At 45.3% G+C, this 21,190-nt stretch overlaps 1 long non-coding RNA gene across 1 annotated transcript; it reads left to right on the top strand.

The window, feature by feature from the left end:
• Positions 1-287: 287 nt before the first annotated feature.
• On the top strand, positions 288-15,494 carry LOC129635956 (uncharacterized). The gene is made up of 2 exons (XR_008706559.1): positions 288-647; positions 15,064-15,494. It is a non-coding gene; the product is annotated as an uncharacterized LOC129635956 (long non-coding RNA).
• Positions 15,495-21,190: the final 5,696 nt, after the last annotated feature.

Here is a 21,190-nt window from a genome sequence, read left to right as displayed (position 1 = left end):
CACCTGAGATAAATGCACTTCCTCCAAGAAGTGCTGCTGAGCAGAGCTTTGCGTGTTTGGAGGAGAGCCCTGCATGGGGGGAGGACCTGAACGGAAATGTAGTTGCAACCGAGGCCTCTGCTGAATCCCTGAGGGATCTGGACCAGAATGGGGTCCTGATGGAGGCAGGGGCGGGGCTTCAAGAGGTCCTCATACTGGCAAGGGGCGGGGCTTCAAGAGGTCCTAAAGGGGCAGGGGGCGAGGCTTCAAGAGGACCTGTTACTGGCAGGGGGCGGGGCTTCAGAGAGGGCCTGATGGCAGGGGCGGGACTGAACCCAACTTGAGGAGAACAGGTGCCTCTTCTGCCTGAGGGGTGGGCGGCAGGTGTGTGTGGATGACGTAGAACAGGCCATTTGCGATTTCGTAAGTCAATGGAGGTGAGTCAGGGAGCAGCTCCAGACGCTGCCACTGCCGCGGACACACCTCTGGTCACAACCATCTATCGCAGAAAAGTCACGGAGAAGGTGTACGACACAGCAGCGTGAAAGGACCTGCGTTTACACACCCAGCAATGAAAGAGGCCTTTGGAGAAAGTGGGGCTCCCCTGCTGTCGCTGTGCAAAATGTCTTTTTGTGAGATGGGGCTTGAAGTTGAAAGACAGCTGATCTGTGAGTATACAGCCCTGCTGGAAAAATGGTTCCAGAACAATAACGCTAGAAGCATGTGTTGTTAAGGTTAAGGATTACTGCATGATTATAATTATAACTTAAAGTTTTGTATTTTGTTTTTTAATTGCTAAGTCGTGTCTGACTCTTTTGTGATCCCATGGACCGTAGCCCACCAGGCTCCTCTGTTCATGGGATTCTCCAGGCAAGAATACTGGAGTGGGTTACCATTTCCTCATCCAGGGGATATTTCCAACCCAGGGATCGAACCGGAGTCTTCTGCATTGGCAGGCGGATTTTTTACCACTGAGCCACCAGGGAAGCCACAGATAGGACAGAATCAATACACACTTGGGGTCTCAAAGAATCAGACACAACTGAGAGACTGAGCATACACTCAAGCTACTTGGGAAAGAGAAGGATTCTTTGCTCAATGTAACCAAAATGCTCTTGTTTAAGAGCGTCTGACCATATGATAGTTGTATTGGTCAGGGTTCTCCAGAGAAACATTACAGAGACAGGGACAGAGATTAAGGAATTGGCTTACGAGATGGTAGGGGCTGAGGTCTTCGGAATCTGTGCAGGCTGGCAGGCTGGAGACCAGCGGATACTGCAGTCCTCAGGTTGAATTCAGGGCAGCAGGCTGCAGGCTCAGGAAGGGTTTCTGTGTTGAGAATTCTTTCTTTGGGAGTCCTCTGTGCACTTAAGCCCTTCAACTGATTAGATAGGTCCACCCACAGCACAGAGGGTGATCCGCTTTATTCAAAGTCTAGTGGTTCAATGTTAATCACACCTAGAAAAAGATCCCCTGGAGGAGGGCATGACAATACCCTCTAGTCTTCTTGCCTGGAGAATCCCATGGACAGAGGAGCCTGGTGGGCTACAGTCCATGGGGTCTCACAGAGTCGGACACAACTGAAGTGACTTAACACGCATGCATGCACACCTAGAAAAACATCTTCACAGAAACATTTAGTCTGGTGTCTGGCCAAACACCTGAACACAATAGCCTGGACAAAATTAACCATCACAAATTCTAAAACAGCTCTCAAAAAACTTGGTCGGTTAACTGGACTCTCCACAATTCAAGGTCGAAAGGGCATTTTCATTACAAGGCCGTTACCTGTTTGCTTGTCCCAAAAGAAAAACAAAAGTCACGCTGTGATTGGATGTGCCGACAACAACTTGAACTTTCTCATAATCACCTCATTTTGTGGGACTTTCCAAGGAAACATAGGATTATGCAATGAAACGGTGACTGTCACTTTAGAGCCTAAAATAAACACTTTTATTGTCTTCTTTTTTACTTAACTATGTGCAACAGAAGCATCTTGCGCATGTAGAGACTTAATGAATAGCACCATGGCTAATACATTTCCCTGCCCAAGAAAAGTCTCTGAAAAACCCAGAACTAGTTCATTTCCCCCAAATGTCAGGCTGCTTTTAGGGAACTATCAAAATGAAACAAAATACCCTGAAACCCAAAACTGAAAAAACTCCCAAATCTAACCAAATTGTTTTTATCTGCAAAAATTGTGTCAAAATGTTAAACTGGCCAATTTTAAAATCCAACCAAACTTTGGAACCAGGTCTGGGAGACTTGATGGTTTCTGGAGTAGTTCTTGTCTCACCAAGGGGTTTACGCCTGGATGGTTGCTGAGTGCTAATGGAACCTGGAGGAGTTAAGTCCTCCCCCATGAGATAGGGTTACACAGATAAGGATCAAAACAGAACCCTATCTGGGAACACTTTGGATTTACTCAAAGAGCTCCTCTTTGTCCTCAGAAGCCTTCTCACACACAAATCCTTCCCCATCAAGATAAGGAGCTGCCCCTAAGAACAGGGGCTTGTGGGAAGCTGTGGGTCCCTCAGAGGTATCTGGGAGGCTTAAGACCAAGAAGGAGTCTTGGGCTTGAAAACAGAGTCTGCGGAAGCAGCAGAGGCATCAAGGACTGGTGACCGTCCCCAGGCTTGCTGTCACTCTGGTTTAAAACTGCTTTGGCCCAGGAAAAGGGACCATGGGACTGGGAGTCACTGGGTCCTCCTGGCCTCATCCCATTTTACGGACATTAACAAGCCAGGCTCCCACCACCCATGCCCAGGACACGCAGAAAATCTGAGACCACAAATCATGAACGTATTAAATACATAGAGCCAGCGACAGAATTTGGAACCATTTCCTTACCCTTCTCTAAAAATGGTCCCCATCTCCAAGTTTTTATGCAGTTAAATCTTTTAAAATGATCAGAAGGCATGTGACAGATTGCCCCCACGAACTCTGTGAAGGTCACAGCAATTGCTTGACACTATTACCGGAGAGGTGGGCGTCCTTCCTAAAATCATCTGTTTTGTCACACGTGTGCTTTCTCCTTCCTTCAGCTTCCCTCCGGCCCTTCACTGCATACAGGAAACAAAGAATCCTCTATGATCTATCCCTGAATTTCACCATGCTTTTTTTTTTTTTCAAATCCTGAAACCATATTGGTTTCTTGCTACCTAATAATCAAAATTTATGTCTTAACCTGCGGCCAGCACTGTGTTAGGGTGTAGTGTGTGGAGAAGGGGAAAGTGCAGGGAAATTATAAAGTACAGTTTTTCTCTCTCTCGAAGGGCATGTAATATTCTAGTTTCAATCGGGAGATGGGGGAGGGGAAACACACACACAAAACACACTCGAGACAATTAGGGGCCAGAGTAAGAGAACAGTAATTATGTGCCAAACTGTGTGGCACAGATTATTCATCTTTTAAGGGATTTGGAGACAAAAAGGACTCAGTGTGGGCTAAGGCTATTTGAAATAACTTCATCAGGGCCTCAGAGCAATTCCAAAATGCAAATAATAAACCAGTAAGAAGGGCTCTCTTTCATAGAATTTTTTTCCAAATAATAGGTTGGAAAATATTAAAATACATACCTATATGTGTAAAATTTATATGTTATATTAGGATATAAACTACTTCAATAGTGTAATTTTGATAATTATCATATATTGAATATAGTAGATGAATGAAAGCTATCTTTTCATAAATGCAACCTGATATTTAATAATTATTGTTGAGAACAGATTTTAGTCTTTACTACTGGGGCAAAAATAAAGATTATATATTTTACTTTTCACTGGGGCGAAAATAAAGATTATATATTGCTGATGTATGGATGTGAGAGTTGGACTGTGAAGAAGGCTGAGCACCGAAGAATTGATGCTTTTGATCTGTGGTGTTGGAGAAGACTCTTGAGAGTCCCTTGGACTGCAAGGAGATCCAACCAGTCCATTCTACAGGAGATCAGCCCTAGGATTTCTTTGGAAGGAATGATGCTAAAGCTGAAACTCCAGTACTTTGGCCACCTCATGCGAAAAGTTGGCTCATTGGAAAAGACTCTGATGCTGGGAGGGATTGCGGGCAGGAGGAGAAGGGGACGACAGAAGATGAGATGGCTGGATGGCATCACTGACTCGATGGACGTGAGTCTGAGTGAACTCCGGGAGTTGGTGATAGACAGAGAGGCCTGGCATGCTTCGATTCATGGGGTCGCAGAGTCGGACACGACTGAGCAACTGATCTGATCTGATCTGATGTTGTTTAGTCTCTAAGTCGTGTCTGACACTTGAGATCCCATGGACTCAATGGATCCCATGGAGCTCACCAGACTACTTTGTCCAGTGGGATTTCCCGGCAAGAATATTTACATTGGTTGCCATTTCCTCCTCCAGGGGATCTTCGCAGCCTAGGGATCAAACCCACATCTCCTGCATTGGCAGGAGGATTCTTTACCACTAAGCCACCTGGGACGCCTTAAAGATTATACACACAAACATATGTATGTTTATAGAATAAGAAGTGCTCTCTTGAGGTTTCGGCCTCTGAAGGGGCTGTGTTGGTGGTGGAGAGGGAATGCTAACGGTGACATGAATGGTCACCCCTAACTGGAGCCGAGGGAAGGTCAGGCTCTGGTAAATTAGGAGCCTTCCTTTAGGTGGAGTTAGCTAGCACAGTGCAGCGAGGACACGGTGCCCCAGGACTGGAGCCTGCAAGGTGTCTGCCAGTGTGCAAGCCCCATTGTGAATCTCTTCCCTCTGCTTCAGGAGGCCGATTCATTCCTTTCTGAAGCTGTTACAAAGGATCTGTTGAGCTCCTTAGGAGGACTCACAACCACCAGACTTAAAAATAGCCGTGCTTCTGGCAAGCTTCAGCGTGCTCACCCAGCCCTTCCTTCTCCACCGCCGCCAGCAGAGTCAGGATCCCACAGCAGGCTCCACAGCAGCTTTCTAGAGGAGGCATGGCCTCCACTCTCTCAGTCCAGGCCAAGTGCTGAAATCATGAGCAGTAAACACAGGGAGAAATCCTTAGACCTTAACACCCTGGCTCCTGCCTCCAGGGAGTCCTGGCTTCCAGACTCCCCTTTCCCTCCTGTGCTGCCCCCGAAAACTCTAATTGCTCTATTAGCATACCTTTGATTTATTTACCCTTCGTTCTTTGTCTTTAAGTTTTATTTTAAATTTAATTCCACCCAGGTCGCAGCCACGACCTGATCGAATCTTCCAGGAGACCTGTCTGCCCTACCTGCCTCCACAAGGCCCAGTGGCTCCCACTTCCCTGTAGAAGGTAGGATCTTGTCCAGGTCAGCAGGTGCTGGGCTAAGGGGCATTTGCCTTTTGGTGGTCAGGGTGTGCCTAGGTCCTGACCTGCAAGGAGCCCCACACATCAAGACTTCCACATCCTGAGGCTGGGAACCTTCTCATCCTGCAGTTGCTGTTGTGGGCAAGTCTGCTTGATGGCAGGATCGAGGCTCAGAGCGCAGGCTACACAGTCAGATTCCTGTGGCCCTTGCACGTGACCTCCCTGGGAAGATGGGGCTGCCCGGGGAACTTCTGAAAACAGTAATGCACATGAAATTCTCAACACGTTGTACAAATAGTCACAGTGAGAGTCTTCTCAGCGGGCAAAAGGGGGAGATGACCCTAGAGTCCATCATTAAACGGTGGATGCACAGAATGTGTTGCAGCTTCACAATGGAATATTACTCAGCTATAAAAAGGACTAAAGTTCTGACGCCTGTTATACCATGAATGGGCTTTTCTGAAAGTGCTCTAAATGAAAGAAGCCAGTCGCAAAAGACAAGAAACCGTATGAGTGCACGTCTCTGATACTCAAAAGAGGATGGAAGGCCAGTTTAAGGCTCTGAGGGGTGAGGGGTGGTGACAGGCGGAGGGACTGCTTAGCGGGTCGAGGGTGCTCTGCAGGTGACAAAGAAGTCCCAGAAACAGACCGTGTGATCGTTGCACAGCAGCATGAATGGACCGAAGCCCACTAAATTGTTCACCTTGAAATGGTTAATTTTGTGTCATGCCAGTTTATCTCACTGTAAAAAATTGAAGAAAACCACATTGGGCAGGCTGTGTGGTATGGGTTAAGTGCTCAGGAAACTCAAGCTTAAGGTATTTCTGAGGTCTGCAGCTCCTCGGGCCTCTGCTCATAACCAGCGTCACTTTTCCACCTTCCCCCACGAAGATCAAGAGCAGAGTCACAGGGGAAGCTACTGGCAGACCTATTTTTAAACCACTTCTCCACGAAACTCTCCGCTGCGGCGGGCACCTTGCTTGTGCACTGGGAGCTGGGCAGGCGGGCTCCCTGCCCTCTGAGGAAGCCCAGTGGCGCTGGGGTCCTTGCGCTGCCCCCTCTCTCCCTCCCAGGACCTTGTCATCTACTCTCCCCCCACCGGCTATTCCAAGAGCCACTGTGCCTGCCTCGGTCCCTCCCGCCGCTGCCCGCCGTGGGGTCAGCCTTGTGGACATAGTGACCCTGCTTTCCTTGCCCTGCTCACCACTGTTGGTGGATCCCCACTGCTCTACAAAGACCCCGAGGCCCCCGGGCCAGACCCACCTCCCTGAGGACCTGGCCGGGCATTCTCGGGGCTTGCTTTCCAGCCCTGACTCAGAACTCAGAACTTGGAGGAATTTTATAGAGAATTGAGTTCCGATGCCTCGTTTCCCAAAGGCGGGAATTGTGTCCCAGAGGAATATGACCACTGCTGCTCCTTTGCGGGGTGTAGGGGCAGCCCCATGGGTTGGCATGAGCTCCCCAGGGCCCTAGCAGTGGCCCATTTGGTGCCAGCTGGGCCAGTTTCCTAAGTTTCCCACTCTGGGTTTGTTGACCTTCACCTTCAGGACTCCACCACGAATGATGTCTGGGGTCCCAGCTGCCTGGGCTGTTTCCTTCCTGAGCTGTGATTCTCATCCATCAACCTCTTCCCTAAAACAATCCGAGCTCCAGACAGAGAGACCAGCACAGCGCATCTGATTTTGAGAAGAGAAAGCTGCCCCCACTCTGCCAGGCCAACAGACGCAGGGATCACACCTTTTGGACCTTCAGCCTTTCCCAAGTCCCTGCTGGCCACGCCCTCCTCTGTGGCCCCTCTGACAATGCCTGTAGCCACTGCAATGAACCCTGTCTGTCTCCCAAATTCCAGGGGAGGTCCTGAATATGCTCCTTCTTTTATTATAGCTTGATTCACCATCTGTGCTTGGCGAAGCGTCTTGGGTCCAGAGATGGTAGAAGTTAGAGATCCTGCTTTCAGTCTTGCTTCCATGTCCCTTATCCATCCGGCTTTTCCAGACACTCCTTTCTTCGTCTGTAAATGGGAACAGCCCTTTGTTCTCTGAGCTGTCTTGAGGATTAACTTAATGAAAGTTGCGAGGACGGTTGGACAAACCGAAGTAGAAAAACGGGTATCATTAGTGTGTTCTCACGGAGGTTTGCCTTTTCCCTGAAAACATTTAGGTAAACAGGAAACCTTCGAGATAAAGCCATTCCTGCCTCTCACAGATGCAGCCCTGGGGGCTCAGAGGGTGGCGTCTGGGCCCCCGGCTGGTGTTAATTCCCAGCCCAGATAAGAACAAACTGCCTTCAGACCCAGAGGTGGAGACTTGTGCATTCATAAAAAGAGCTCTCTTCCCCCGACCCCCGACCCCCGGGGAAGGGACACAGAGGCAGTCACAGCAGAACCTCCTTTGTCCCTGAGAAATCCTGGCAGCTGGAGACATGTGGGCCAGAAACACTGAGCTGTGTCCAGACAGACATCACCAACTCAGCCAGAGACCACACTCGCCTCCCATCTGACTCAGTAGCCCTGAAATATTCCAGACAGTTGCCAAATGAAAACGCTTTGGAGCTCTGTTCTCTGATTTAATGATTGAAATTGCCATAAAACTTTTTGAACTCATTGTCCACCTATTTGCTCTCTGCTTCAGGAACAGAGGACTTCCCAGGTGGCTCAGTGGTAAAGAATCCACCTGTCAATGCAGGAGATGCGGGTTCAATCCCTGAGTCAGGAAGATTGCCTGGAGAAGGGAATGGCAACCTGCTCCAGTATTCTCACCTGGGGAATCCCAGGGACAGAGGAACATGGTGGGCTGCAGTTCCTGGGGTTGCAAAGTCGGATCCGGCTGAGCACACACACACTCCAGAATGGAGCACTTTTTCCCCATCGAGATGGTGGGGAGAGGAACATTTACAGAAAGGAAAGATGCAGGCTATTCAGAGACCCGTTTCCTCTTGTCTGCCACCAGAGATCACCCTCTTGTCATCTCCTTCTACACCTTTCAGGTGTCAGGGCTCTTGTGCAAATGTTTTCTGGTTTAGTTAGAGAAGAACATTTCTTTGAAAAAGGGTCGTCCTACTTCTTAAATCTTGTCAGCTCATGTCTCCTACCTTGATCTTATCTTTTAGCAATTTTCTTCTTCTTTTTGTTAAGGAATCTCAAGATGCAATTACTGGAGCAGGGGGATGCATTTGAGAAAGACAATAACTTTGTTCTGTCCTTCAATGTTTTGAATAAAACCAGCAAATACCTAACATTGTACTTGCCATGTGCCAGAAACTTCTGTGTGCTTACATGCATGGAGTAGGATGTCTGATCCTTGCGGCACATGAGAACCCAAGGTGCAGAGAGGTGTGGGATTTGACCACGGTCACAAGTGCTGAGGAAGTAATGCTTTTGAACTGCGGTGCTGGAGAAGACTCTTGAGAGTCCTTTGTACAGCTAGGAGATCAAACCAGTCAATCCAAAGGACATCAACCCCGAATACTCACTGGAAGGACTGATGCTGAAGCTCCAATACTTTGGCCCCCTGATGCAAAGAGCCGACTCATTGGAAAAGACCCTGATGCTGGGAAAGGCTGAAGGCGGGAGGAGAAGGGAACGACAGAGGACGAGACAGCTGGGTGGCAGCATCCACTCAGTGGGCGTGAGTCTGAGCAGCTCCAGGAAATGGTGAAGGACGAGGAAGCCTGGTGTGCCGCAGTCCACGGCGTCGCAAGGAGCAGGACACGACTGAGCGACTGAACAACAAGCCTGCAGCCAGAGTGAAAACTAGGCCGCCAGCTCTCACATCCCCACACAGTTTTATGGGAAGCTTGGAAAATGAGAATAAAGCAGGCAAATCTGTAATCCCATGAGATCGCGTCATGGACGCCCTTCTTCACACATGCCTTGTTTACAGTGTGAAAATCACGACACACGTTCGCCTCTGTGTCCTGAGTCCTCCGTGTCAGGATGTAGCTTGCTTACTGACAGGGAAACGAGGGCTAAACGAGGGCTGCCTGGTCATCTCGAAAACAACCCAGGTAATTTATTTAGCAATTCCTCATTGTTGGATATTCAGGTTGCTTCCAATTTTTCATCTAAGAGAGATACTGCTTCAACAAACAGCTTTGTGATGTGTATTTTCCCATTATTTCTAGAAATAATAGAAATGGTAATAGAAAAAATTACCAAAAGCCATAACAAAATGAAAAATGTATCAGAAAGATCAATCTAGCAGTTTTAAAGGAAAATTCCAATAAACCCAAGAAACAGGTAGTTTCTCAATTCTTTAAATAATCTCAGAGCAGGATGATTCATTTTAGGAGTACTGCTGTATGAAAACATTTCATAAAGGGATCAAAGTAAACAAACAAAAAACAGAAAGAGGGAACACTGCAGATCAATATCTTATGAAAATTAATGCAAAAATTTTAATTTAAAATAGGAGCCAAAGAAATCTGCAGTGTATTAAAAAGTAATGTGCCATAACCAAGTAGGTTTTATTCTCAGAAAGCAATACTATTTCACTACATTTATATATTAAAGGAGATAAATGTTATGATCCTTTAGATAGACATTAAAATGACAATTAAAATTTCACAGCCATTTCTGATGAAGACCTTTTATTCATTAAAATTAGAAATATTTCTAGAAAGTGATTGAAGATTCAAGAGAGAGACAGTAAGCCCTAGTATATTACCGTGATCTGAGGGGTTCAGTTATCATTACAAGAAAAAAATAATGTGAAAATACTGAAGATTAAAAGTTAATATTGTCTTTTTGAATAGATTATACGGCTGTGGACTTAGGAAAGTCCAAAAATTTAGCCAAAGTATAATAGTGTTTAGAGAAATGGCCATAAATTTATCTCTTTATATACACATGAACGTAAAATTCTATCATATTTTTATGTATAATGATTCACAAGAGCATCGAGGACTCTATCACAGCTGATATTGAACACAATTAAAAGTGTATATGCATTAAACCAAATGATTATACTGGAAAATACACACCTGAAAAGCATGAAGAGCTATAGCTTGTGCTCACATGAGAAAATTCAGTACATAGAGCAGTCCATGTTCCCAAAATTAACCTCTAACTGCAAGTTCAATCACAGTCTCATTTTTGTGTTGAAAAATCCAGTCAATTGGAAAGCAAGAATGTCCTGCAGCTTAGACAAGAGTGAGCACAAGAGATGCAAGCCTTGGGCAGCCCGGCTCCAGCAGGTCAGCCGAGACAGTTCCAGTGTGCAGAGAGACGGGTGCTGTGGGCAAGAAAATGGACGGTACAGAAATAAACCCATGCCGAGCTTTAGGCTTAAAAGTGAACAATAAAGATTATGTTTCCATTCAGAGGGGTAACCCTTGATTGTTGTTGTTTAGTCACTAAGTCATGTCTGACTCTTTTGTGACCCTATAGACTCTAGCCCACCAGGCTCCTCTGTCCATAGCATTTCCCAGGCAAGAATACTGGAGTGAGTTGCCATTTCCTTCTTCAAGAGATTTTCCTGATCCAGGGGTCAAACTTGGATCTCCCACATTGCAGATAGATTCTTTACTGTCTGAGCCACCAGGGAAGCCCAAACTAGAAGCGATTACCTTAATTTGAGGGGTGGAGAAGGTTTTATTGTTATTCATTAACCAAGATGAAGATCATGAAAATATAAAGGAAAAAATAATTAATTTGGCCAAAGATATCTTAAAAAACAAATGGGAAAAAAATGTGGAATTTATCCAGATAAAGTTTTAATCTCCCTAATATATAAAGGTCAAGAAAAACAAGGCAACTTGAGACAGAGATACAAAACACACCGATGACTAGTCCCTAGAAACGGACAGACAGTGAGGTTTAAGGACAATCAAAGAAACACACATTAAGAGAGCTGGATGTGAATTTTCACCTATCAGAGTGACAAAGGTAAAAGTTTAATTCAACTTTTTGAGGAACAGGTGAGTAAGTGGACATATCCTGCTATGTGACACCACATTTTGGGGAGGAAAACTAACAACAGCTATCCTAATGTGACAGCTGAGTGACTACCTCTTTCACCCTTTCACTTTCATACCTCTTATAATGATACGTCATTGTTGTTGGTGTTTAGTCTCCAAGTCAGGTCTATCTCTGTGTGACCCCATGGACTGTAGCCTGCCAGGCTCCTCTGTTCATGGGATTCTCCAGGCAAGAAAAACTCCAGTATTCTTGGGTTTCCCTTGTGGCTCAGCTGGTAAAGAATCCGCCTGCAATGCAGGAGACCTGGGTTCAATCCTTGGGCTGGGAAGGGATTCCCTGGAGAAGGGAAAAGCTACCCACTCCAGTATTCTGGCCTGGAGAATTCCGTGGACTATACAGTTCGTGGGGTCGCTACAAGTTGGACACAACTGAGCAACTTTCACTTCACAAGCACTTCCAGGCAAGAATACTGGAGTAGGTTACATTTCCTTCTCCAGGGGATCTTCTTGACCCAGGGATTGAATCCAGGTCTCCTGCTTGGCGGGCAGATTCTTTACTGCTGAGCCACATGGGAAGCCCTTTTAATGGTGCCAGTTTACTCACAGTTGGGTCCGACAATTTGCGACCCCATGGACTGCAGAACGCCAGGCCTTCCTGTCCATCACCAACTCCCAGAGCTTGTTCAAATTTATGTCCATTGAGTCGATGATGCCATCCAACCATCTCATCCTCTGTTGTCTCCTTCTCCTCCTGCCTTCAGTCTTTCCCAGCATCAGGGTCTTTTTTAACGAGTCAGGTTTTCATATCAGGTGGCCAAATTACTGGAGTTTCAGATTCAGCATCAGTCCTTCCAATGAATATTCAGGACTGATTTTCTTTAGGATGGACTGGTTGGATCTCCTTGAAGTCCAAGGGACTCTCAAGAGTCTTCTCCAACATCACAGTTCAAAACCATCAGTTCTTTGGTGCTCAGCTTTCTTTACAGTCCAAGTCTCATATCCATACATGACTACTGGAAAAACCATAGCCTTGACTTATGGACCTTTGTCAGCAAAGTAATGTCTCTCTTTTTTAATACAATGTCTAGGTTGGTCATAGCTTTTCTTCCAAGGAGCAAGTCTCTTTTAATTTCATGGCTGCAATCACTGTCTGCAGTGGCTTTGGAGCCCAAGAAAATAGTCTCTCACTGTTTCCATTGTTTCCCCATCTATTTGCCATGAACTGATGGGACCGAATGCCATGATCTTAGTTTTTTGAACGTTGAGTTTTAAGCCAGCTTTTTCACTCTCCTCTTCCACTTTCATCAACAGGCTCTTTTATTCCTCTTCGCTTTCTGCCATAAGGGTGGTGTCATCTGCATATCTGAGGTTATTGATATTTCTCCAGGCAATCTTGATTCCAGCTTGTGCTTCATCCAGCCCAGCTTTCGCATGATGTACTCTGCATATAAGTTAAATAAGCAGGGTGGCAATATAGAGCCTTGACGTACTCCTTTCCCATTTGGAACCAGTCTGTTGTTCCATGTCTGGCTCTAACTGTTGCTTCTTGACCTGCATACAGATTTCTCAGGAGGCAGGTAAGGTGGTTTGGCATTCCTATCTCTTATGACACAGTGCAAATATTTAAAAGTTAAGATGAAGAGACCCAAAGAAATGAATGCTTTTTATAGCACCCGTGTGTGCTGCTAAATTGCTTCCAAACGTGTGGAGCTAGTTTGCTGGGCCAGAGTTCCACTCTGACACATCTCTTCATCCTCTTGTGGGGCTAGTCTCCAGGCTGGACTTCTCAGGACACTGCAGAGCAGCAGCTCAGTGGACAGAGTGAGTCTCTCCATCTGTGATTTACCTGCAATTCTTTCTTCTCTTTGCCTGCTCTCTACTCAAGCTCATGCTGACTTATAGCGAATACCTGGGAAGAAAACCCAAGAGTGACAAAAGTGAAGCTCCAACTGCTCAGTTTTGCTCTGTATTTGGGCCACTGCTAGTAAGGCTAGTGGCAGCGACTAGCACCAAAACAAGGGAAGCGGGCAAGTTCTGCTGTCCACAGACTCACCTGCAAGGGGACCCATGGCCTCCCCACCCTCCCCATCCTCCCCATCCGTCACCCTCCCTGTCACGCCTCCTCCACACACTGGTTCCTCCTCCATTCCTTTCTCCCAGCTCTTGGAACATGATACAACTTACTTTTTCTCTAGTCTACTGAATATTGTCTTCACCGTCCTGTTAGGATGTTAAGACCCATGAGAGGAGGGATGTTTGTTTTGTTCACAGATGTAATCCAAGAGGCTAGAACAGTGCCTGGCACAGAGTAGGTGCTTGCTAATTCTCTGTTGGATGAATGAACAGCTTCTTTTCTTCCCGTTGTAAAGCAGCTGATGGCTAACAGTTTTTCCAAATGGCCACCCGTAACTCAAGGAAGTGATGCGGACCCATCAGCGGATGGCAGGTCTTGAGCACAAGGGAATCAGGTTGAAAAGATTAGCATCCTTCTTTGCTCACAGTTTAGATTCCTGGGATCTCAAGATCGGGAGCCCATGTAACACAAACACAGATCAAAGGCTTCGCTGTGCTCTGCGGTCCCTCCAAGCACTCCCCAGCCTGGACTTAATCAAGTGCAGCGACAGAATTCTCCAGGCCACAGAAAACAAGCTTCAACTTAAAAGTCTTTCTTTTTCAAATTGTGAACGTACATTAATTTAAAACCAACCTCAAGGTGACTTCCATGGGTGTCCACATCCTGCTCCCCAGCTCCCACCCGAGGGCTTGTAAAATAAGTCAGATCTCCTTCCTTGAACTTGCCATCGTGATGTTCCTCAGGCCTTCCCTTGCCCAGCTGACCATCTTCAGTCCTTCGGGTCCTGTGGTGTGCATCACCTTTGCCAAACTTCCTCCCATCCTCGTCTCTGACCTCGGGAAAGGCTCCAGCTTGCAGAGACCACGTCTCATTCCAGGGTGAGAGCCCTCCGGACGCGCCCATGTCTGTGAACGCAGTCACAGGGGACACCCCTCTCTAGTTTTGTCTGTAGCCTGTCAGTGGCTTCATGATAAGCTTCACTCGTTCTAAATGTGAAAATAAACTGTTTTCACAACAGCCCGTGCCTGAACGCTTGTATGGAAAGGCTTCTTTTTCTCAATTTTGATATCAGCAAGGTCTGACTGTGGAGGAGGTAGACCTGACATTCAAAGCGGAAGTAATGCACAAGCCCTCCCGTGAAATGGGTAAGAACTCCGAGACTGTGAGCGAGGGGTAAGAACTTGAGTGAAAGAAGCTGAGGCTCTGACCCACGTGCCCCTTGTGAGGTCAGGGGCCTGGGCCCATTTCTTTATCTTTAGTTGAGTTAATACCACGTGATGAAATAAATTAAGGACTTAATTTACAGGTCCTCCAAATTATTGAACCATGTCTCATTCAATAAATAGTAGTTTCAATGATTTTATTTGATTTAAACAAGTGTCTGAGATAGGCATGTTGTTATTCAAAATGTTGAATAACCTGTACAGGTAACAGTAAACCAGAATGACATGGATACAGACGATGATGGCCCTGGACACAGCAGCCACACTCCAGGTACATGTCCATCAGCCTTGAAAATAGGGAGTACTGCAAATCTACAAACAGGGAAACACCCTCAGAGAGTTACTTGTGTCAAATGAATTTCTATATTCTTGAAATATGAGGAGAGCTTGAGCGTTTGGGAGAGATGGAATTTCGTTCCCTGTCTGTGCATTGGATATTTGGGTTGGCACACCACAAAGAAAATTTTCCACTTCCCGTGCACCCATCTTTTAATCTTTGAAAACGTCCAGTGTGACGTCGGTGTGACAGTAGTCTTGAAGGAGTAGCATCGCGTTTTCTAAGTGTGCATGTGCCTTTTGATCTGCAGCGTTACAGAACGAAATCATGCTTGACCCTCTGTATTGTCACCGCTGACAGACACACCATTGCAGCCGAGTGGGACCTGGCCACTATGTAGACTGAACAAGAGAGGAATGAAGATGGTGGGGACCGAGGGAGGTGTGACGGATGCGTGCCCAACACCACGCTCGTCTTACAGGAGACGCAGAAGGTGCGCCGTGCACCCCTGAATGCTCTGCGGATGAGTGGAGAGTCTGCAGCTTGGACCACACACACTCCTGTTAAAGTCGTCGGCTTCAAGGACTCCCTTCTGAGATGCACAGAATCCATAAGCTGCACTGTAATTCTAGTGATTCATGTTGAACCTACACCTATGCCTTTTTAAAATTTAAATGTACAAAATGTGCTGAGCCCCTAGGCATTTGTATTGGAATACATTTCCAGCCTCCTGACATGAATGCCCTCGCTATTACTGATGGAAACAGACTGTGGGGTTGCTGTGTAATTTCCATTCATATTGTATTAAAATGTTCGAGATGCATTTTCTGTCAAAGAGAGTATCATTTCATAAAATTATTCACTATTCCCCCATATGGAAATGTCAGACATTGCTAATGTAATCCTCAAAGAATTACCCAGAGTGTCTGTAGACCAAGAGACAGATTTCCAATGCTGTAGCACAGGATGGCTTGTTCACTCTGTTCTTGGGGAAGCAGTGCGAGTTGTGAGTTTTCCCTCCATGTCTATGCAGGATCACCCTGTGAGAGACGTCTTTTCCCTTTTCCTGCTTCTCTCAGTTACCCTATGGCACAGAAATGGAAAACATCATAAAAAAACAGAAGATGTGTTATTTCCTTGGTTTTGTGACACTCTTCATGAGTGACTTTCACCTTTGCTACACGTAGAGAGCGTCTGCAAATACACATGCCAGTCTAGATGAACCTATCTGAGGGCAGCGGTGGAGACGCAGGCGTAGAGAACAGACTTGTGGGCTCAGTGTGGGGAGGAGAAGGCGGGACGAATTGAGAGAGCAGCACTGACGTGTACACGACCATGTGTAAAATTAGGCAGCCAGCGGGAATTTGCTGTATGATGCAGGGAGCATAACCGCTGCTCTGGGACAACCTAGAGGGATGGGACGGGCTGGGAGCTGGGAGTGGGGTTCAAGAGGGAGGCATTACACTTATACCTTTGGCTGATTCACTGTGATGTGTGGCAGAAACCAACACAATAAAAAAAAGAGAACCGAACATAAATATTATCAATGTTTGAGATAAATAGAATACCAAAATACCTAAGGACAACTATTAACAGATTCACATGGAACTAACAGAATTAAACGAAAATTCTCTTTCCTAGAGCAGAAATAGATAATGACCTAAATGCTTCAATCAAAAAACTTTGCTCTAAGCTGTAAGTGGGATAGGGAACATGGCAAAAATTAAAAACAAGCAGAAGTAGGAAGTGGTATGTGGGCTTGGGTCAGTAGGGGTGGGACTCAAGACTTTTGCCTTTTATTTTAAGATGCTTTTATACTGCTTGGTTTAAAAAAAACACACACAGATACTGCTTTCATAAAAAGTAAACTGTTTTTTAAAATGCACGTTCCTGGACCCTGCTGAACAGTTCTAACTTAGGAAATCTAAAGAGTATCCCAGGAATGTGCACTTTGACAAATGCCCCGGTTGTTTTCTTTTTTTTTTCCTCTTTGCATGTGTAAAAAGGTCGTGCTTTGAGAACTATTGCTAAGTACATTGATACTGCTTTTGTTGATGCTGTTCAGTCACTAACTCGTGTCTGACTCTTTGTGATCCCATCGATGGTAGCTCACCAGTTTCCTCAGTCCATGGGATTTCCAGGCAAGAATACTAGAGTGGGTTGCCATTTCCTTCTCCAAGGAATCTTCCTGACCCAGGGATTGAACCTGCATTTCTTGCATATCCTGCATTCCCAGGCGGGTTCTTGCCACTAAGCCACCAGGGAAGCCTTTAACACCACTTACTTAACTCTATATTCAATGGAAATTTCCTTTCCATCTGCAGAGTACCACTGATCCATCAAGTCTGGGTTTTATTCCTCTTCTAACCTGTTCCTGTGCATCCATCCATCCATCTACATTTTAAACATTCAGTTCAATTCAGTTGCTCAGTCGTGTCCAACTCTTTGTGACCCCATGGACTGCAGCACGCCAGCTTCCCTGTCCATCGCCAACTCCCAGAGCTTGCTCAAACTCATGTCCATCTAGTCGGTGATACCAACCAATGATCTCATCCTCTATCATCCCCTTCTCCTCCCACCTTCAATCTTTCCCAGCATCAGGGTCTTTTCCAATGAGTCAGTTCTTTGCATGAGGTGGCCAAAGTATTGGAGTTTCAGCTTCAGCATCAGTCCTTCCAATGAATATTCAGGACTGATTTCCTTTAGGATGGACTGGTTGGATCTCCTGGCAGGTCAAAGGACTCTCAAGAATCTTCCCCAACACCACAGTTCAAAAGTATCAGTTCTTTGGCATTCAACTTTCTTTATGGTCCACCTCTCACATCCATACATGACTACTGGAGAAACCATAGCTTTGACTATATGGACCTTTGTCAGCAAAGTACTGTCTCTGCTTTTTCATACGCTGTCTAGGTTGGTCATGGCTTTTCTTCCAAGGAGCAGGCGTCTTTTAATGTCACAGCTGCAGCCGCCGTCTGCAGTGATTTTTGAGTCCAAGAAAATAAAGTCTGTCACTCTTTCCATTGTTTCCCCATCTATCTGCCATGAAGAGATGGGACCGGATGCCATGATCTTAGTTTTTTGAATGTTGAGTTTTAAGCCAGATTTTTCACTCTGTTCTTTCGCTTTCATCAAGAGACTCTCCGGTTCCTCTTCACTTTCTGCCATAAGGGGTTATTCTGTGTATCTGAGGTTATTGAGATTTCTCCCGGGCAATCTTGATTCCAGCCTGTGCTTCATCCAGCCCGGCATTTTGCATGATGTACTCTGCATATTAGTTAAATAAGCAAGGTGACAATATACAGCCTTGACGTACTCCTTTCCCAATCCGGAACCAGTCCATCCAAACATTTAAACATTGGTGAAGGGTTAATATGAATCTTAAGATTTAGTATAAAGGAAAGCCACAAGACTTGTCTTGAAGGGGCTCATGGACTTAAAAATAATTCATAGTTACCCATCTAGTTTTCTCCTTTGATCTGTTACTAAACTGTAAATCACGCTCTGATTTAAACAAACAACAAAAAAGCAAAGCAAAACTGTCTTCAACTTTATTTTCATTATTTACTATTACTTCTGCCCAGGGTGTCATTAGTGATTACAGTTAAGGAGTTACATTGAATTGTAATGAATCTAAGGCCTTATGGAAAAAGTAGCCAAGTCTGCCCTCTCTCTCTTACACACACACACACACACACGCACACACACACGCACACACACGCACACACATGCACACAGAGGTAAAGTGAAGTGAAGTCGCTCAGTTGTGTCCGACTCTTTGTGACCCCATGGACAGTAGCCAACCAAGCTCCTCCGTCCATGGGATTTTCCAGGCAAGAATACTGGAGTGGGTTGCCATTTCCTTCTCCAGGGGATCTTCCCGACCTAGGGATTGAACCCGGGTCTCCCACATCATTGTAAGCAGACGCTTTACCATCTGAGCCACCAGGGAAGGACATATCCAGTCTAGTGAAAATCACCAGCCCTCCTCATTTGACCCATTTGGAATCAAACGGTTAGTGTTTTGAGGGATCCTAAGGACCCGATCCGTCCTTTCATTAAGAAGGTCGAGAGGCTTGTGCAAACCACTTTCTCAGTCCAGTGACTGCTCTGATAAACCACAACTTCTCACCTCAATCACCTTCTTTGCTTTCTCATCCTGGGATAGATAATTTAGTTTGTGCAAGAAATTGGTACAAAATAGCTTACATAGTGTATCAATTTTAATGTTAAATTCAAGTATATGCATCCTTTTTTTTGCATGTGAATTAATAAGAATATATCTTTTAATTAGAAAAGACAAAGCCTAAAATCTATTTTTAACAAGAATAATAAGCCTATCCATTAACACTCTGAAAAGCTTCTACATGAGGATTCATCTGTGTCTAATAGAATTTTACTTCTATCATTTACATAATGACCTTTGTCTTCAAAGTAAGGTCTCATATATTAAATTGCTATAAATGTATCTGAAGTCTTAAGATATATTCAGTTATATAGGTAATTTCTAAAGAGACCTAAAATCTGCTGCTGCTGCTAAGTCACTTCAGTTGTGTCTGACTCTGTGTGACCCCATAGATGGCAGCCCACCAGGCTCCCCCGTCCCTGGGATTCTCCAGGCAAGAACTCTTGAATGGGTTGCCATTTCCTTCTCCAATGCATGAAAGTGAAAAGTGAAAGTGAAGTCGCTCAGTCATGTCCGACCCTCAGTGACCCCATGGACTGCAACCTACCAGGCTCCTCCATCCATGGGATTTTCCAGGCAAGAGTACTGGAGTGGGATGCCATTGTCTTCGCATTTCCCCCCAAATCAGGAATTTAAGTGAAGTTGACCACAAAAGTAGACTTTAGTTGTAATTTTGGAAAAGATTTCTACTTTCTTAAAACATTGCTTTTTAGCAAATTCTCCCAGCTCACAAAATGCAGCAGGAAATGTGTGGTCTGAATGCCTCTCCACTGGCTCCAATGTGGTATATATGTATTTTTTTCCATTGTTATTAATACTGATTAAATTGTTATGAACTTTTTAAAAGAAGAAAAGATGGCCTGTTTTGAAAACTACAAGTAAAATTCATTATGTCTGTGAAAAAACTCAATGTCTAATCTACCAAGCTTTCCCAGTGCATCCATCCCTCCATCCATCTGTATTTTCAGCATTTGTAACAATTCATAATAACAAGACAAATGGCCATACACCATGAAACACCCTGTCCTGATCTAGGTTCGTGTCAGCGTTGAGTTGCCATTTGAAAGCCAAAGGCTGGTCTTACTTTTTTAACCATCAAGTGAAATTGCTATGCTCAGTGGGCTGTGTGCACCCTCATACAGCAAGGCGTTACATGGATGGATCTTGTTCTCCAAGCAAATTCTATGGTTTTAAAAATCCTCACACTCAATGGAAAGAAGAATTGGTCACCCTTCAGCCTTTTCAGTAATGTCCACATACACAAATAGTCACATTCACAAGGGGCATCTTTAAGATAAACTCGTAGAAAGAGCCTCTGTGAACACCCAGGAATGTGAAGGGGAGAATTATAATCAGCACAATCTCTCTTCTGTTGGGATGTTCATCTTACTTTCTTTACTAGTGATGGACGCTGTGCCAGTCTCCATGGAGAATGTCGTGGTATCTAGTTGAACATTCAAATTATGTCAGCTTGACCATCTAACCACACATAGCAAATGCTTTCTCTGCTTCTTTTTGGAAGAGAGATGGTGGAAAGAGTGAAAGTAGATCTCTGATACTCCACCCAGATGTCAGAGAGACACCAGCCTGGGTACAAACCACGTGTCGGATTTCCCCGGACTCTGTGGACAGCAAGACTGCCCCGTATGCCCACCTCCCCCCTCTGCCTCTTAGGATCCTCTAAGAGTACTGACCAGGTTCAGGTGAAGCTGGCCTCTACTAAGGGCAGCTCTGGGTACCTTGGATGGCATCCTTCAGAGACGACTGCATTAGACGCCCAGGTGATGGGGCAACTGGACCAAACACCTGACACCTTACCCATCCCCGCCCCTGGGCCCCTTGGTGATACAGCCTCCCAGACCTTAAACCACACCAGAAAGAGAAGCTCGTGGGGCAAACACTGCCTTCTGTTGTTTGTTTCCAACCAGGGCGCTCAAAGGGTAACTTGGGTTTGTTTGTTTAAGTAAATCGATTCATTTTATTCTTATAATTGTTCAGGGAAAAAAAGTGGTCACTATCATGTGTATTTAACAAAATACATGATAACTAACAATGCAATCCTGTTTTTCTTTTCTGTTTCTATTTTTTAATGAAAATACATACATATATTATGGGTAGATGTGTGTGTGTGTTAGATTCTGGGTAATCACTTAAATTTATTTTCCTGTGGTGGCAAGACACATAAATGTAAAAGGTGCTGTTTTGCCATTTTTAAATGCAAAGTCAGTGACATTACATTCCCAGGGTCAGG

The sequence above is a fragment of the Bubalus kerabau genome, chromosome 21, assembly GCF_029407905.1.
Source record: "Bubalus kerabau isolate K-KA32 ecotype Philippines breed swamp buffalo chromosome 21, PCC_UOA_SB_1v2, whole genome shotgun sequence".
NCBI classification, from domain to species: domain Eukaryota; kingdom Metazoa; phylum Chordata; class Mammalia; order Artiodactyla; family Bovidae; genus Bubalus; species Bubalus kerabau.
Note: the sequence above shows the minus strand (reverse complement) of the source record. Positions and strands in the feature narration are given on the sequence as shown.